The sequence below is a fragment of the Dermochelys coriacea genome, chromosome 9 (genome assembly GCF_009764565.3).
Source record: "Dermochelys coriacea isolate rDerCor1 chromosome 9, rDerCor1.pri.v4, whole genome shotgun sequence".
NCBI lineage: Eukaryota > Metazoa > Chordata > Testudines > Dermochelyidae > Dermochelys > Dermochelys coriacea.
The window spans coordinates 42,702,224-42,719,963 of NC_050076.1; the positions used below are offsets into that span (position 1 = coordinate 42,702,224).

Consider the following 17,740-nt stretch of genomic DNA (forward strand, 5'->3'; position numbering starts at 1 on the left):
AGCTGTAAGGGCCTGAAAATTAAAAGTTGAAATGAAAGGGCCTTGCCTCCTCAACCATAACTTTAGCACCACTACCAGGTTGCTTTGTCCACAGAAGCTCTGGAGTGAAGGAGAATCTTGTAATCACACAAACTGCAACTGTTATCCTATATGTTTTAATCAGATTTTAATTTGAAGCCCATAGTAGTTACTTAAGTGATTTAAAGAAAGTTTTTGTTCAAAATATCACTGCATTTTGGCTCTTGTGTACTTGGAGCAGCCTTTGTTTTAAGAGTCTGAGTATGTGCATGGTTGTTTGTTTACAACACTATTGAAAATATTAATTCAGCACAGCAGTTCCACCTTAGTATTCATCCAAGCAGGAAGTCAGTCTGTTCACAGTCACTCTATCTTTCCAACACCCTTCCCCAGCCAGCCAAGAGGAGGAGTTTATTCATTACATACCAGTCACTGGCAGATCCCATCTTTTATTTAGGCTTTCTGAAGGCTGACAAAAGCATTCTGTTTCAACAGGAGCTCAGACCTTTACCAGCTTTTATTTGTTCACTTGGCAGAAATCTGAGAGGGAAAAGGTTCAGCCTGTACCTTGGATTGATACACGGTGGGAGACTGAAGGACTAAAACTTCAAAGGAAATTGGGTGTGCTGCAGGAACATGACAGAAGAATGAAACGCCAGCTGTGCTGATAAGTGGAGCTTCTGTGTAATTTACGTGTGTGTTTGTGGAAACCTGGCCAAAGAACACACACAAACGAGGACAGCTACGTCCCACCTTCCTAGAGGATCTGATCCAGAAACCTGAACAAGGGTAGGAAAGCAGGTTCTTTCCCCCCCCCCTCCCTTCTTTACAAGAAAAACAGGCTTTCAGAGTGATTGTTCATCTATTTATAAAGTGTTACATCATCTAGCCGGGAAATTCTGTCTCCTCACCTCTTGTAGCCTTGTTTTCAAAAGTTACAGCCTGACCTGCTTTTCGCTGTGGTTTATATGCTTAAATTTACAGGAGATTCTCTGCTATGAGTTAAGTAGGTGGTGAGGAGCTAGGACTATAATAATCTGGCAATGAATTGATTTTTGCCAGCTGAGTTTGTGTGTACAGAAGTAAAATGTTTTAGATGAGGAGAGAGGAGATGAATGTTGTTAACACTTCTAGAAAGAAAATCATTGGTAGTGCACTGTTTTGCTGAATATTGATTGAAAAATACTTAAATTATTTGTTAAAGGCAGAAAGAATTCAATTTCTTTACTCTATCTGGATGGGGTATTAAGTACTTAATAGCTAAGAGATTTGAGAGTCTTTTATTTAAAAGACTTCCTGACCTTTTTCATTTTTTAAGGTCTGTTAATAATACGTTCTGGGAACCACCTTCTGGCCAAAAGTATGATTATTCTGACTAGTGCAGAAATGAAGGAGATGTCACTGACTTTCCATAGTTGTTTTAATTCATATGAAAGCCCTGGGATTTCCCACGCATTACAGGCACCACCCAAGGCAGAGTGCAGAAGCAGAACTGCCATATGGCCAGATCCTGTTCCCATATCATCAACAAGCTACCATTGATTTCAATGGGAGGAGAATTGGGCCCCCTCTTGTAGCCTGCCTCTCCTCCCACCCCCATGTGTGGTCTTCCTACTTGATAGCCCTACATCCACGGATGGCTTTTCTCATCTTGTTAGCAATCTGCTCACTCAGTTTCCATTCAGTGGATGTCAATTGTATGAGTTCCTGATTCACACCCTCGGGGATGTAAATCCACTGCATGCGCCTCTATGGTTCTTGGGCAGGTGGGGGGCACAAGTCCAAGGGGCCCCACCAGAGCTGTTGCCCCCACAAGGGAAGAGTCAACAGTTTCAAGAAATGTCCTGTAAGGCAGTGGTGGCGGAGAAACAAGACAAGAGAGGGGCAACCTGGGGGAAAGCTGCCAAATTGCCATATTTACAGCAGGAAGCCCCCTCCCTGTCTGGGCGTGTGGAACAGTGACTGGCAGCACCTTCAAAGTTCCACCCATCTATCAGCTTGCTGCTCCTCCAGTTCTTGTGTGAGGAGCCAATGTGGGTTAGGGCCTTTGGGGCAAGTATGGGGAGGGGAAGAATGTTCTGCTCACTCCCTTCGTCAGTTAAACTATGTCCTAATTTTCCCTAGTGTTATCTGTTTCCTTAAACATTTTCCATATTTATTGTCCAAAGCTATAATCCGTAGTTCTTTAGTAAGAGAAAGCATTTAATGTTGCTTGCTTGTCTTCTTTAGCATACCCAGGTTTTCTTTGGATACCATCAATTTCCATATTTCCTTCCCAGCTAAACTTTTCACGGGGCCTAGCCCAACTCTCACATTGTCTCAGGATGTGACTCCTCATGAAAGCATCCAATCAATAACCTGTGACTCAGTTTACCCAGCAGACCAGACTCCCTCTCAAATAGACCTCTGACTCCTAACAGGCCAGAAGAGGTTCTTGCTGTAATGCGTCCCTTTCAAACCACTACATTGTGTTGAGAGGTGTAGCATGCTGCAGATTATTTTAGTTGAAGAGCTGTTAAAGCATGAAGCAGATTGCTGCGAGTCTGCTATATATATATAGTTTACTTCTTGTCACCATTACATCCTGCAAGAGAGCTCATAAAACTTCAGTGGCACTACATTTTGGATATGCATTTCCATGTGATTGGGGCCTGTATTAAAATGATGCTTTGTAGGTGATATATCAGTAGCTGGGTTTATACCTAAACCTAAAAAACAATGTGCCAGTGTTTGGTGATGTCAGGAGAGTTTATCATGTTCCCTGTTAACTTTGGTCCCATGTGGAGAATAAGAGTAGGCAAGCTCTGAAACTAAGCTGTAAGACAGCAAGGGTCAGGTCCACAGGCTGAAGAAATGCCCAGGGAAAAAGAAGTTGAGGTGCAGCAACTAAGCTCCTTGCAATCCTTCATCTTACCTTCTCACAAGCACCAGTTTTTTGGGGGGAAGCTCACACTTAATATCCCCATTGCTGAGCCCCCTATCTCTTTCTAATGCAGTTGGCTTCAGAGTTGGCAGCAGTAGTCTCCGGGACTCCTTCAGAGGGCAGGAGTGGTCAGGAGTGGAGGTTGTTGTTGTTTTTTTTTAAATTTAGAAAATAAAACTTTTTTTGCCTGAATTTTTTATGAAAATTCAAACCCTTTGATTCATAATACTTCCAAAGTGCCTCCTGGGAATTGAGTTTGGGTGCATCATTGCCCCCATTCTCTTCTATGGGGCAGGCTCCCTAACCAGACTACATCTCCCAGGCTGTACTGTGGTCTCCCATCCTGGTAAATCACTCCAGTGTCTCATGGGAGTCCCTGACCATGGTGCATCATAGGAAGTGTAGTCCAAGTGGGGTTCTGACTCAGAGGAGCATGAGCACTCCCATGAGGAACCATAGCAGCATTTCCCAGAGTGAAACGTGTTGGTTTTCAGCATGATATTTTGGTTTTGGTTGAAAAAAGAAAATGTCTCAGTATTGGGTTGTTTGTTCTTCAACATAAAGTCAAAATTTTCTGCCATAAGTAGAAACTTTTCATGAAAAACATTGTTTTATCGTGCTCAATTTCCCATTCAAAAAACCATTTCAATGGATTTTTTTTTTTGGACTAGCCCTAGTAAAGAGCCATAGAGAAGCCAATGCTGTAGGGGGATAGAAAGACCCACCAGTGAAATACTCCTTGCCATAAGAAAAGGAGTACTTGTGGCACCTTAGAGACTAACAAATTTATTAGAGCATAAGCTTTCGTGAGCTACAGCTCACTTCATCGAAGTGAGCTGTAGCTCACGAAAGCTTATGTTCTAATAAATTTGTTAGTCTCTAAGGTGCCACAAGTACTCCTTTTCTTTTTGCGAATACAGACTAACACGGCTGCTACTCTGAAACTCCTTGCCATGTTATCCTAACACAGAACTTCCTTCCACAGGACTAGAAAGCTTCCATGGGCCTTAAGATTTCACCCTACAAGACTCTGCTATGAGAAAGTGGCCCCTTTCTTACACTGCTAGTATTAGCACCTGTGCAGTCCAGTTGACAAGCCAACAAGTTGATTTTGCACACTTATGACACAAGTTCAAATGAAACATTTTGAGAACCAGGAGAAAGATAAGCCGTGACATTGTACATTATATCAAGTTTCATCCTTGGCTCCATCTGTCACAAATAATTGTATGCTCTATCATTTCAGATTCCCTACTTCTAGTGTAGATTTTCCTTCTCTTTCATACAGTGCTGCTTTAACAAAAAGGAAAATTTGCGGTGGATAGTAGTAACACAAAGCTTTTTAGATTGGACCTAAGAGAATTTCAAGTTAGGCTTGCCAGATATTAATGTGGATGTCTCTAACATCTGGCACCGAGAGAGGTTAGAGATAGGATACTGGATAGATTACCTCAGATATACTCCAGTATGGTCATTCCTATCTTCCTGTGTGCTGAAAGGTTTGCTCTGCCACCTGTTTCTCCATAGGGTGGAACTTTATTTTAAAGATATTGTAAAAATATAAATAACCTTCTGACCCTCCTCACCTTTTCCTCTACCTTATTCGCCATTTCCTCTTCCTCCTGCTCATACTGCTTTGTTCATAAACACTGATTGAGATATGCTACCTACTGTCCACTATTTCCATACTAATGTATCTGAGAGGAGAAGAAAAGAATTTGCTGAACACTGCTGCTAGTTCTTCCCAACACCCTGTATCTTGCAGCCGTTAAGCCCTGATTTTTCACAGGTGCTGAGCTCCCACAGCTCCCATAGACATCATTGGAGTGATGGGTGCTCAGCATACTGAAAATCAGAACCATAATGTGGCTAAGGAGTCACCGTCAACCAGGAGCTTCAGTTATAAGCAGCTGACTTTAATTGTGTAGTCTTAGGCATCAAGAGAGTGATTTTCAAACTGCAGGTGTGGGCCACGAAGTACGTTGCATGTGTCAAGAGAGCCCTTAAGATAAAGGGATAAGATTTGTATTTAGGATCCACAAATAAATAGAGTGAGTCTGTATATTTTCTAAAAAAGAAAAGGAGTACTTGTGGCACTTTAGAGACTAACAAATTTATTAGAGCATAAGCTTTCGTGAGCTACAGCTCACTTCATTGGATGCATTTGGTGAAATCTCCCCTCTGTTTTTTCCACCAAATGCATCCGATGAAGTGAGCTGTAGCTCACGAAAGCTTATGTTCTAATAAATTTGTTAATCTCTAAGGTGCCACAAGTACTCCTTTTCTTTTTGCGAATACAGACTAACACGGCTGCTACTCTGAAACCTGTATATTTTCTGTATATGTGACCTCAGTTTTACTTCTTGGGGAATTTTTTTAAAAATGTATCTTTGTGTAATCAAGAGAAACACTGTGGGCATTGAAACAGCTCTGGGAAAGTTGTTTATGACTATTAATTATTTTCAGGTAGCTTGGAATATGTAGTATGCTCGGCATACATTGTATGATTACCATAACCAGCCTCCAGGGGATGATAAGACAAACAGCCATCGCTTCCTACTTTTGAAGTATTGTTGGGAGTTTTTTATTTTAATTTTTTCATGTGAAAGGCTTCCTCACTGAGATGAAAAGATTTCCCCTCCACAAAACAGTGACCTAAGGCTTACATTATTACATCATCATTTTGGGGGTGACTTTTGTCTTATATAATTCCATTTTTTTCCATTTTAAACTCAGCCACCAAGATCACTGCTCTCACCCTGCATTCTAGAAGGCAAGGTACCATAAAAAGACACTAGAAAGTTAGCATATGTTATCACTACCCCTTAAGACTGAGAGCACCACTTCTGTTAAACCACAGGAATTAAGAATTTTTTTTTGTCTTGTGCTTCACATAAACATCATCTTTCAGAGCTGTGACCAGGAGGAAAACTATTTCATCTTGGTTCTGTATTGTCTTTGAATATGTAGAGAAGCAGTTTGTAGCAAGGACGTATATTTCTGAGTGGTGGTAATCTTTTAAGGTCTGATCTGCATATTTATGAGCAGGTTGCCCCTCTGATCTGCCTACAACCTCCTCTGTTCAGTTATGCATGGCTGTGACACAACTTTGTTGGCAAGACCATGGTCAGCTGGCATATGTGTGTTTGTTACACAGATTTTGCAGCACTGATGGACACTTATTTGGGGAGAAATGATGCTGGGCTCTGGCCTGGAACCAGAATCTAGCCTAAAATGAAAGATCTAACAGATAACCTAACTCATCCCACTGCCTCCTTGGAGATTCAGCAGGTCACACCCAACTGTGAGCCGCCTTCTGCATAACACTGTGTAAAATTACCTACTTAGGGCATCCCAGTGGACTTACATTTTGTAAAAATGGACAAATAAATAGGAAAATAGCACAGAAAAGTAAACATCATGACAGTTCAACAATCTACAGCATCAGTTTAAAAAATCCAGGAGGAAAGGGATTCTTCTAAAAGAGTACAAGTAAAAGATTACTAGCTCTCACAAAACAAAAAATTCAGAGATTTGTGGAATTGTGACACCAGAAGACTGCTCTTCAGCATCTATCCCTCCTTTCCCATTTTTCTTCTTTTTTAGATGGCTTATTAGCATATGGGGGTGTTAAAATTGTGAGACCCTCTCTTTTTTTCCCCTCTCCTTTTTTCTCCATGAGAGAGTGGTGGTGGTGGCAATGGGATTGTGAGATCAAAGGAAATTAATGTCTCCTCAGTTACTTTACTGTCATCTCATTTGTTGACGTCAAGTAAGGCAGAGAGGCTAGACACAGACAAACGTACTGGCTTTGGCTGTTGAATATTAGGAATAGAAGTAACCTCTATAGAGCAGGGTGAAATGCACCTTCCTTTATAACACCATCTTTGCTCTTTTTCAGTCACTTAGAGCTCTCTCAGAACAAATTATTTGTGGGAGGGGACTAAAATTTTTTTACTTGGTCTCACTGTGGAGATGGATTTTATTTTTGGTTCCAGCAAACTCTATTCAGCCTTTTTAAAATTTGAGTAAAGATAGATTTGTTTAGCTTGATATATATTCAGATGAAAAACACAGCTTATCCCAAATCAAATTTAAACATAGCTTCAGTGCTTAAAATGGAGCAGGTCAGTAGCATGGCCTATGCAAAGTGATGATATAGTTCAGCTCCACGTGCTCCTGCTACCACCCCCCCCATCATTTTTTTAACCAGCTACACAGAAAAATGAGCTATGGAAATAACCACCTGTATTCACTTACTTTCATATGCACCCACCATTGGAATATTGCATAGATTTAAATATACAAAAGGTATCTTGGTCAGCTTGACTTTTTTAGTCTAAGGAAGACTTGATTTGCAAATAAATTTCTGAAACTTTAGTACCCGTTCATTGTGTACCCTCTTTGTGACCTCTGTAGTCTCAGCAAATAATACTGCATGTAGCTTTTAATTAAAAATACCAATTAAGCAGAATAAGGAGATTACAGAGGACAACTTGATGATGTCAGTCTATTACTGGCTTCCTCCTGGAGCATAACAAATGTGAGGAATCATAGAAACCTAGGGCTAGAAGGGACCTCATGAAGTCAAGTCCAGCCCCCTGTGCCGTGGCAGGATGAAGTAAGCCTAGGCCATCCCTGAGAGGGCTTTGTCCAACTTGTTTTTAAAAGCTTACCATGATGGGGACTCCACGACCTCCCTTGGAAGCCTAGGCTAGAGCTTAGCACCCTTATAGTTAGGTTAGATATTATAAAAAACTTTCTAACTTTCCCTTGCTGCAGATTGAACCCAATACTTCTTGTCTGACCTTCAGTGGACATGGAGAACAATTGATCACTGTTCTCTTTATAACAGCCCATAACATATGGAAGACAAATTATCAGGTTCCCCTTCAGTCTTCTTTTCTCAAGATTAAACATGCCCTGTTTTTTTAACATTTCCTCATAGATCAGCTTTTCTAAACCTTTTATCATTTTTGTTGCTCTCCCCTTGACTTTTTCCAATTTGTCCACATCCTTCCTAAATTGTGGTGCCCAGAATTGGACACAGTACTCAAGCTGACGCCTCACTAGTGCTGAATAGAGCGGGACAATTACTTCCTTTGTTTTACATACAACACTCCTGCTAATACACCCCAGAATCATATTAGCCTCTTTTGCAGCTGCTTCACATTGATGACTCGTATTCAGTTTGTGGTCCATTATAACCCCCAGATCCTTTTCAGCAGACCTGCCACCTAGCCAGTTATTCCCCATTTTGTAGTTGTGCATTTGATTTTTCCTTCCTAAGTAAAGAACTATGCACTTGTCTTTATTGAATTTCATCTTGTTGATTTCAGACCAATTCTCCAAGTTGTCGAGGTCATTTTGAATTTTAAACCTATCCTCCAAAGTGCTTGGAACCCCTCCCAGCTTGGTGTCATCTGCAAATTTTATAAGCGTACTCTGTACTCCATTATCCAAGTCATTAATGAAAATATCAAATAGTACCAGACCCAGGACTGACTCCTGCGGGATTTCACTAGAAAAACCCTCCCAGTCTGACAGCAAACCATTGATAACTACTCTTTGAGTGTGGTCTTTCAAGCAGTTGTGCACCCACCTTATAGTAAATTTATCTCAACCACATAGTTTGCTTATGAGAGTGCCATGCAGAAGTTTGCCAAAAGCCATACTAAAATCAACTTGTATCACATTACTGCTTTCCCCCACCCATCCGCTAGATCACTAATCTTATCAAAGAAGGACATTAAGTTGGTTTGGCATGATTTGTTCTTGACATAACCATGCTGACTATTCCTTATAACTCTATTATACGCCAGGTACTTACAAATTGATTGTTTAACAATTTGCTCCAGTATCTTTCCAGCTCCTGAAGTTAGGCTTACTGGTCTACAATTCCCTGTGTCCTTCTTGTTCCCCTTTTTAAAGATAGGTGCTATGTTTGCCCTTCTCCAATCTTCTGGAGCCTCTCCCATCCTCCAGGCATTCTCAAAGATCATTGCTAACCACTTTGAGATTGCTTTGGCTACTTCTTTAAGGACCCTAGGATGAATTTCATCAGGCCCAGCTAACTTAAATACATCTAACTTATGTAAATATTCTTCAACCTCTTCTTTCCCTATTTTGGCTTGCATTCCTTCTCCCGGTTGTCAGTATTAATTGCGTTGAGGATCTGGTCATCATTAACCTTTTTAGTGGAGACTGAAGCAAAATAGAAAAGGAGTACCTTGTGGCACCTTAGAGACTAATAAGTTTATTTGAGCATAAGCTTTTGTGAACTACAGCTCACTTCATTGGATGCACAATAGGCATTAAACATCTCTACATTCTTAATGTCATCAGTTATTAGCTCTCCTTCCCTGCTAAGTAAAGGACCTACACTTTTTTTCATCTTTTTCTTGCTTCTAATGTAATTAAAGAACCTCTTCTAATTGTGTTTTATGTCCCTTGCCAGGTGTAACTCATTTTGTGCCTTAGTTTTTCTGATTTTGTCCCTACATGCTTGTGCTGTTTTTCTCTAATCCTTCTTATCAGTTAATCCATTTTTCCACTTTTCGTAGGATTTCTTTTTGATTTTCAGGTCATTAAAGAGATCCTGATGGAGCCATATTGGTATCTTACTATTCTTCCTATCTTTCTTTTGGATCGGAATTGGTTGAATTCAGTTGTGAATTTAATATTGTCTACTTGAGGAACTGCCAGCTCTCCTGAATTCCTGTTTCCCTTAGATTTTTTTCTCATGGAACCTTACCTACCAGTTCTCTGTGTAAAAGTCTGCTTTTTTGAAGTCTATAGAAATGATCAAGATATCCTCTAAACTTTGTCTATTTTATAGAATACGTAAGGAATTGACAAAAAGAAAAGGAGTACCGGTGGCACCTTAGAGACTAACAAATTTATTAGAGCATAAGCTTTCGTGAGCTACAGCTCACTTCATCGGATGCATTTGGTGGAAAAAACAGAGGAGAGATTTATATACACACACACAGAGAACATGAAACAATGGGTTTATCATACACACTGTAAGGAGAGTGATCACTTAAGATAAGCCATCACCAGCAGCAGGGGGTGGAAAGGAGGAAAACCTTTCATGGTGACAAGCAAGGTAGGCTAATTCCAGCAGTTAACAAGAATATCAGAGGAACAGTGGGGGGTGGGGTGGGAGGGAGAAATACCATGGGGAAATAGTTTTACTTTGTGTAATGACTCATCCATTCCCAGTCTCTATTCAAGCCTAAGTTAATTGTATCCAGTTTGCAAATTAATTCCAATTCAGCAGTCTCTCGTTGGAGTCTGTTTTTGAAGCTTTTTTGTTGAAGTATAGCCACTCTAAGATCTGTGATCGAGTGACCAGAGAGATTGAAGTGTTCTCCAACTGGTTTTTGAATGTTATAATTCTTTACGTCTGATTTATGTCCATTCATTCTTTTACGTAGAGACTGTCCAGTTTGGCCAATGTACATGGCAGAGGGGCATTGCTGGCACATGATGGCATATATCACATTGGTAGATGCGCAGGTGAACGAGCCTCTGATAGTGTGGCTGATGTGATTAGGCCCTATGATGGTATCCCCTGAATAGATATGTGGACAGAGTTGGCAACGGGCTTTGTTGCAAGGATAGGTTCCTGGGTTAGTGGTTCTGTTGTGTGGTGTGTGGTTGCTGGTGAGTATTTGCTTCAGATTGGGGGGCTGTCTGTAAGCAAGGACTGGTCTGTCTCCCAAGATCTGTGAGAATGATGGCTCGTCCTTCAGGATAGGTTGTAGATCCTTGATGATGCGTTGGAGAGGTTTTAGTTGGGGGCTGAAGGTGATGGCTAGTGGCGTTCTGTTCTTTTCTTTGTTGGGCCTGTCCTGTAGTAGGTGACTTCTGGGTACTCTTCTGGCTCTGTCAATCTGTTTCTTCACTTCAGCAGGTGGGTATTGTAGTTGTAGGAATGCATGATAGAGATCTTGTAGGTGTTTGTCTCTGTCTGAGGGGTTGGAGCAAATGCGGTTATATCGTAGCACTTGGCTGTAGACAATGGATCGAGTGGTATGATCTGGATGAAAGCTAGAGGCATGTAGGTAGGAATAGCGGTCAGTAGGTTTCCGATATAGGGTGGTGTTTATGTGACCATCACTTATTAGCACCGTAGTGTCCAGGAAGTGGATCTCTTGTGTGGACTGGTCCAGGCTGAGGTTGATGGTGGGATGGAAATTGTTGAAATCATGGTGGAATTCCTCAAGAGCTTCTTTTCCATGGGTCCAGATGATGAAGATGTCATCAATGTAGCGCAAGTAGAGAAGGGGCATTAGGGGACGAGAGCTGAGGAAGCGTTGTTCTAAGTCAGCCATAAAAATGTTGGCATACTGTGGGGCCATGCGGGTACCCATCGCAGTGCCGCAGATTTGAAGGTATACATTGTCACCAAATGTGAAATAGTTATGGGTCAGGACAAAGTCACAAAGTTCAGCCACCAGGTTAGCCGTGACAGTATCGGGGATACTGTTCCTGACGGCTCGTAGTCCATCTTTGTGTGGAATGTTGGTGTAGAGGGCTTCTACATCCATAGTGGCTAGGATGGTGTTTTTAGGAAGATCACCAATGGACTGTAGTTTCCTCAGGAAATCGGTGGTGTCTCGAAGATAGCTGGGAGTGCTGGTAACGAAGGGCCTGAGGAGGGAGTCTACATAGCCAGACAATCCTGCTGTCAGGGTGCCAATGCCTGAGATGATGGGGCGTCCAGGATTTCCAGGTTTATGGATCTTGGGTATCAGATAGAATACCCCAGGTTGGGGCTCCAGGGGTGTGTCTGTGCGGATTTGTTCTTGTGCTTTTTCAGGGAGTTTCTTGAGCAAATGCTGTAGTAAGGAATTGAATTTCCTTCAAGCTGCTGCTCAAGTCTCAAAATGATAGAGACTTCCTACTGAGACTTTTGGGCTCTGATCCTTAGTTGATTCCATGATGAACATTTCTATACCTACCATAAGTGATGTTTACAGTGCTTCTTTTCTTTTAGTGTCAAATATCCAATTACCAGAAACCTTAATTAAAGCAACCACACAGAATAGGTCAGATGCTAACTTGGTATTAAACTCTAGTTCATAGTTCATTCTACTGTGCCAGTTTATATATACCAACTAAAGATCTGGACCATAGACTGCTCTTTAAAATGGTAAAGATCAATTTCATCCTGACAACACTTTGTATTTTCAAAGCACTGAATAAATATTAGGTCAACTGTTAGTTAATTATTGTAATATTCATTAAAGGAATTTGTACTTGTTTGTTTTTGTGATGGGAAAATAAGAGCCTCCTAAACATGCCATATATTTTCCTGTTAGAATTACTGGACAGTTATTCTAGTTTGTGTGAGGAATGTGTGAATTATGACCTAAACATTAACAGAACTTTTGAGGTTGGAATAACTTTTCCCTACGTGATCACAAGTTTTCATTTTGGTGCACCTCTGCACTTTCTGCTTCAAATAGATGCTGGGAACACCAAAAATCTCAGAGAGAGCTAGTTTTCATAAGATTTCTGGCATAATTATGCAGACTCTGAATGTGTTTCACTAAATATTCCCTTTTCTGTGTGCTTTCTTTGCTTATAGGAACCGAGCATCCAGATTTCTTAAGGTTCACTTGTCACCTGTTTGTGCCCATGTAGTGTGATCATTTTATAAACCAGAATGAAAGTTCCTTATTTTTTCTGACAATCAAAGGTACAGTACAGTAGATGTCATTTAAAAAAAGACTGCTTGGTCATAGCTACAAGTTGAAAACAACTATTTCAATTACAAACATGGGTTAGAGTCTTAGTTACACAATTTTAAAAATCCACCAAATTCCAGGGCTGCAATTGATGCAGTTTTGTGTACTGGGGTTGTAAAGGAGGTTTATAATATCTTCCCATTTTGTTATCATTCTGCAGCCAGTTCAGAACACAGCATGATTTAAAGCAGTCTAAGGACTGCAGTAAATTGTGCTGGTTGGTAATGACTCCTGGGGTGGAGGGTGGGAGACCTTTCACAGCTGGAAATTGCCAGAGCTCAATAGCACTTTGGCCACACCCCCTTGCTTGGCCATATCTCCTATGCCATGGCCTGCTTTTCTGCTTTTTATTCTTCCTTTTTATTGTGGGCATAAATAAATGGTAAAATTAAGATTACATAAAGTGCAAAAAAAGGAATGTAATTGGTGGCGGAAGCAGTCACATGGGTCACAGCTGGATAAAGAATACAGTGTAAGCAACATACAAAACAAATGGAATTGCAAGAGATCTTAATGAGAGAAGTTCTGGAGGGCATTTGATTTTTTAATGCAGTTCCCAATTTAAACATAAACTTTAAAAGGTAGCTATGGGCTCATATATCTGTCATCTGAATCGTTCATAAGACTAGTCATCTTTTTCCATGAGTAAGACTCTTTGTTCCTCTTCCTAGTCACAGCCAATATTTCTAAGTAATTATGATTTAGCAGCAACTGTAAGAAAGGCTTTGAACCAGTCTACTGATTCCATTGCAGTCTCCAGAACTCAGAGCTGGCTGTTCCAGAGGCAGCATACCACTCAGTGATTAATAAAAACTTGTGGGAACTGGACATAGCAATCACAGCCTCATGTGCTATTGGCGATATTGATTTACTACAACTGTTGGACCAGCAGAATGATACAGGATCATGCAGCACTTCTGGACAGCGCACCAGGTCCATAGCTAATGATGTAGCTTTCAGAAAATAATGTAATTAAGAAAGAAATTAGTACCTGACAAGTGGTCTGGAATGCTGGTCTGAGTATCTGCTCTTTTCCACAGCACCAGGGAGTAATGGCAGTTTGGCTGTTAACCAGAAACCCTAGTGTGGTTTTCAAATTTGTACTTAGTTCATCTAATATCTTTTTTGGGGGGGGGAATTAGTGGGGGCTTTTCTTTATACTAAAGAACTTCAGCTCAATGTAAGAGATTCTTTTTACTGATGTAACAAAAATCATTCGATACCAGTTTTAAAACTTACACCGACAAAAAAATGGAAAAATAACTTGACAAATGATGAACCTCTGCCAAAGACCTTTCAAAAGTTCATAGCTAGCTGGCCAGTATGGATAGAAGCACTGGAAAGAAATTAAGTTAGTACTTTAATAAAAGTCCTTTTAACATCATTACAATATATATCAGATAGGAAAAACGGGGTGTGGGGGGGGGAAGGGTGAACACGAAACCTTGGAAAAGTGTAACTGACCTAGATAGCAAAGTTAGTTTAAAAGATGGAATGAACTGGAACACAGTAAGATTCACAGTATCTGACATGAACAGAGCACATACTCTGGTTTGGAAAGACCATTAGAACCAGTGGGATTAATGTATGAAGTTATTCATGTGTTTGCAGTTCTGAGGCCTAAATGTTCAGAATTTGAGACATTTATCTGATATTTTTCTATGCTGTAATAATGCAGATTACTATTCAGGATACTCATTATACAGAAGGTTTATCCATCATAGAAAAATTCAATGAATCACACTATCTGGAATCTTTTTATTTGGACTATAAGGGCTTCGTAACTAAGAACAATAATGATAAAGTTGCCACAGAGGCATTCATTCTGATTTTAGTAGACTTAAATTATCAGCCTTATTGTAATTATGTAATGTGGTGTTAAAGTAGAGTTTTTTGCACTTAGCAAATATGAATTGGTCATTTGCTGCTGAATGATGCAATGAACCAGTAATGTTTATTCAGTTAGACAGGGTGCTGCTTCTGTCTGTAGTAAACATAAGTAGAAGAAAGAATTAGAAGTTCATCTTTGGGATAAAGGTTGGGAGGACAATGTTATGAACATTTTTATGAACAATGTTATGACAGCTGCTATATCTAACAGTCTGTAAGAAACTCCACAGGTGCAACTCAAAATGTCATAACACTTGTACACATACATGTATAATTGAATGTCAGTGCCATGAATTAACATTCTGGAAGTGGGATTTATTCATACTTTGTCCAGAAGAATTCCTTTCCAAAAGCTTTTATTTCAAACTAGATGTTTACAGTATGGCAGGAGTTTATTCTTTAGAACCACAAAATAAAAGTTTCTTTCCGGTGTATTTTATCAATGCCAAGAAAAATATATTACAATTATGAAAGTATCCTGATAGTTAAAATGCTGCAGAGGGATTGGCACACTGTAGAGAAATGCATACATGTCATAATGAAAAGCACAAAACATATTTTCTTGTGTTCTTCTGTATTACTATTGTAATTTAACTTTTTACACAGTATGATAGCCCTGCCTCTTTATTAGACAGTAAGTACTTTCCATATAGATTTTTTTGTTATCCTTTGAGGAAGGATCTCACCTGTTCTTTAGTGACAATAAGATCAGTGTGGCAAGCCTACTACAGAACCATGAACTGAGGAGGGGGAAAAACAGCACTGAAGGTTAATTTTGCAATCTATATTTATGGAAACTAAGAAAAGAGAGCATCAGAGCAACAGAGCATCCTTAGAGCCCTGCAAGTTTGCAGATATCTGCTTTATATCTGCAGATATCCATGGAATATGTTTGAGGATTGCGGATCAGATGTGGATAAAAATTTTGTATCCATGCAGGGCTCTAAGCATCATTTAGCACGGGGGACACACAAACAAGATGATTAACACAGCAATGGTATGGCAAGGAACAAGTAATGGTATGGCAAGTAATAGTATAGCAATATGTGTTGTAGCAGTGTTAACCCCTGAAGTGCTTTGGTATTTACTATGACATGAACTCTTACATTATCTGCCTTCAAGGTACACAGGATACAATTCACATGGAAGTCATTCACAGAATTGTGACTTATGGAATCTAAGTCCTGAATTGGGCCCAGTGGCTCTATTTATTTATTTGCTTATCTATGATGCGTCAGAACGAGTTCACTTTAAAAGGTTACCCTGACTGCTGTTGGGGAATAAGAAAGGGTCTTAATTTGGGATGTCAGAAAAATCCAGTTCAAGAACCAGTTAAGTTTTCATATTTGAGTAGATTTTGTTGGACCCTAAGTTACGGGAGCTATGTAGAATGCTTTTTGAGTCAGTCTGACAAAATCTAAAGCATTTTTCTTCTTTAGGGACTTATTTACAATGAAAAATTCTCTGAGAATTTGATAATTCAACTATCACTCCATCTCTTGCCTTCTAAACAAAGGTTAAGTAAGTTTGTGTGATATGTTTAAGTACAAACACACATACCCTTGAGTCCAAATACTAAATGGTTTAGCTTAAAAGCAGTTTTAGGGACCTATTCTAAGCAGGAAATGTCATGTTTATATTTTAAATTTGTATCCAGATCACATACATTTGAACTGATATGTTAACAGACCTTTTCGTGGCATCTCTCCCAAGCAGCTGATACCCAGGATGGACTACTCTATTCACACAGTCTGATTAAAACTCTGATATAGATTTAAGTTAATGAGGGAACATTTAAAGTGGAATAACCTTCCAAGTAACGTGGTAGAATCAAGTAAAACTATTGTATTTAAGCAAAAGCTGGAGGACTATGTGGAAATTGAGCTTAAAAGGTACCAGGTCTCAATGCAACTGCCACTGAAATATGAGTCTTTCCAGTGGCTTAAAAGAGAATTTGAACAGGCTAAGTTTTGTGTTTGCAAGTAGCCAAACTCCCATTCTAGGGTAAGCAGGGGCTCTCCCTGATTCTTGTTTTGTTTCTTCCTTCATCCTAGGCTGAGTGTTGGTTGGATAAGTCAAGTTGGTTGGGCAGCAGGGTGGTGTATGTGCATTATTTTTATTTGTTTAGTCTTCCAATTGCACAAACATGAATACAATTTTAAAGGTGAAAATGTACATTTGAAAGGTAAGTTCCAAAATTATATAGGATAGAAGGGACAGTGTTGTCATCAAGTCATCCAGACCTACTTCTGCTTCTGTACAAATACTCAATTATGAATACATGCTTAACCTGTCAGGCACAAATCTGACTCTCCCCTCCCTTACAGCGTTGGAGGAGACATACCAATGAGGTTACATCAATGGGACACTGGTATAAGAGACTTGGACTGCTACAACCTGCTCCTATGATTGAAGTAAATAATGAAATTTCCATTAACTTTCATGGTCTCAGGTCTGGGACTGAATTGCCTGAATAATTCAATATTTTTAAAACTCTGTGGAAAACAGACCTGTGTTTTGGTTTACCTTGACCTTTCCTAGAGTTTCTAACAGAGATCATGACATAACAAAGTTATCAATAGATGTGAAACTAGTGTAAAATGTTATAGATGGAATATGAAAGTGAGAAGTTCTTTCTCAGCTGAAATGCTGGTTTACTAGAAAATGGTATATACTTTTCATAGTAAAGCTGACCTACAGGAATGCCCTACTTTTTTGTTTAATCATAAATTTATATTTCTTTTGCAAGCACAAAAAGATTTGAATGGAAATATACATTGATATTTATCTGAAATTAAAATAGGTTTAATAATAAATATAATTTATATAATTTAATAAATATATATGCATAGATTCTTCTTATCTTTTAAAACCTATTTTAATTTTAAATAAAAAATACTGGAAATAAATTGAATACCTTTTGTTTGTTTTTTAAATTTCTGGAATAGTTTTCCACAAATATTTTTCTCCTAGTAATTTCACACAAGTCTAAAAATTTAAAGACTTCATGAGTGTGAGTTTTATTCAAGCTAAGTGCTATATGAAAACATTACTAACGTAGAATTAGAAGAGATATTGTTGTTCCCCTCTCTATAGCAGTGGTGAGGCCTCAGTTGGAGTACTGGGTCCAATTTTGGGCATCACACTTCAA

At 39.5% G+C, this 17,740-nt stretch overlaps 1 protein-coding gene across 1 annotated transcript in view; it reads left to right on the forward strand.

Annotated features, from left to right (window-relative positions):
* The first annotated feature begins 413 nt into the window (after positions 1-413).
* The window catches only part of PIK3CB (phosphatidylinositol-4,5-bisphosphate 3-kinase catalytic subunit beta), a 215,510-nt gene continuing 198,183 nt past the window's right edge, over positions 414-17,740 (forward strand). Inside the window, exon 1 of the mRNA XM_043491820.1 lies at positions 414-807. The gene's annotated coding sequence lies outside the window, so the exon portion shown is untranslated. The remainder of the gene's footprint in view (positions 808-17,740) is intronic.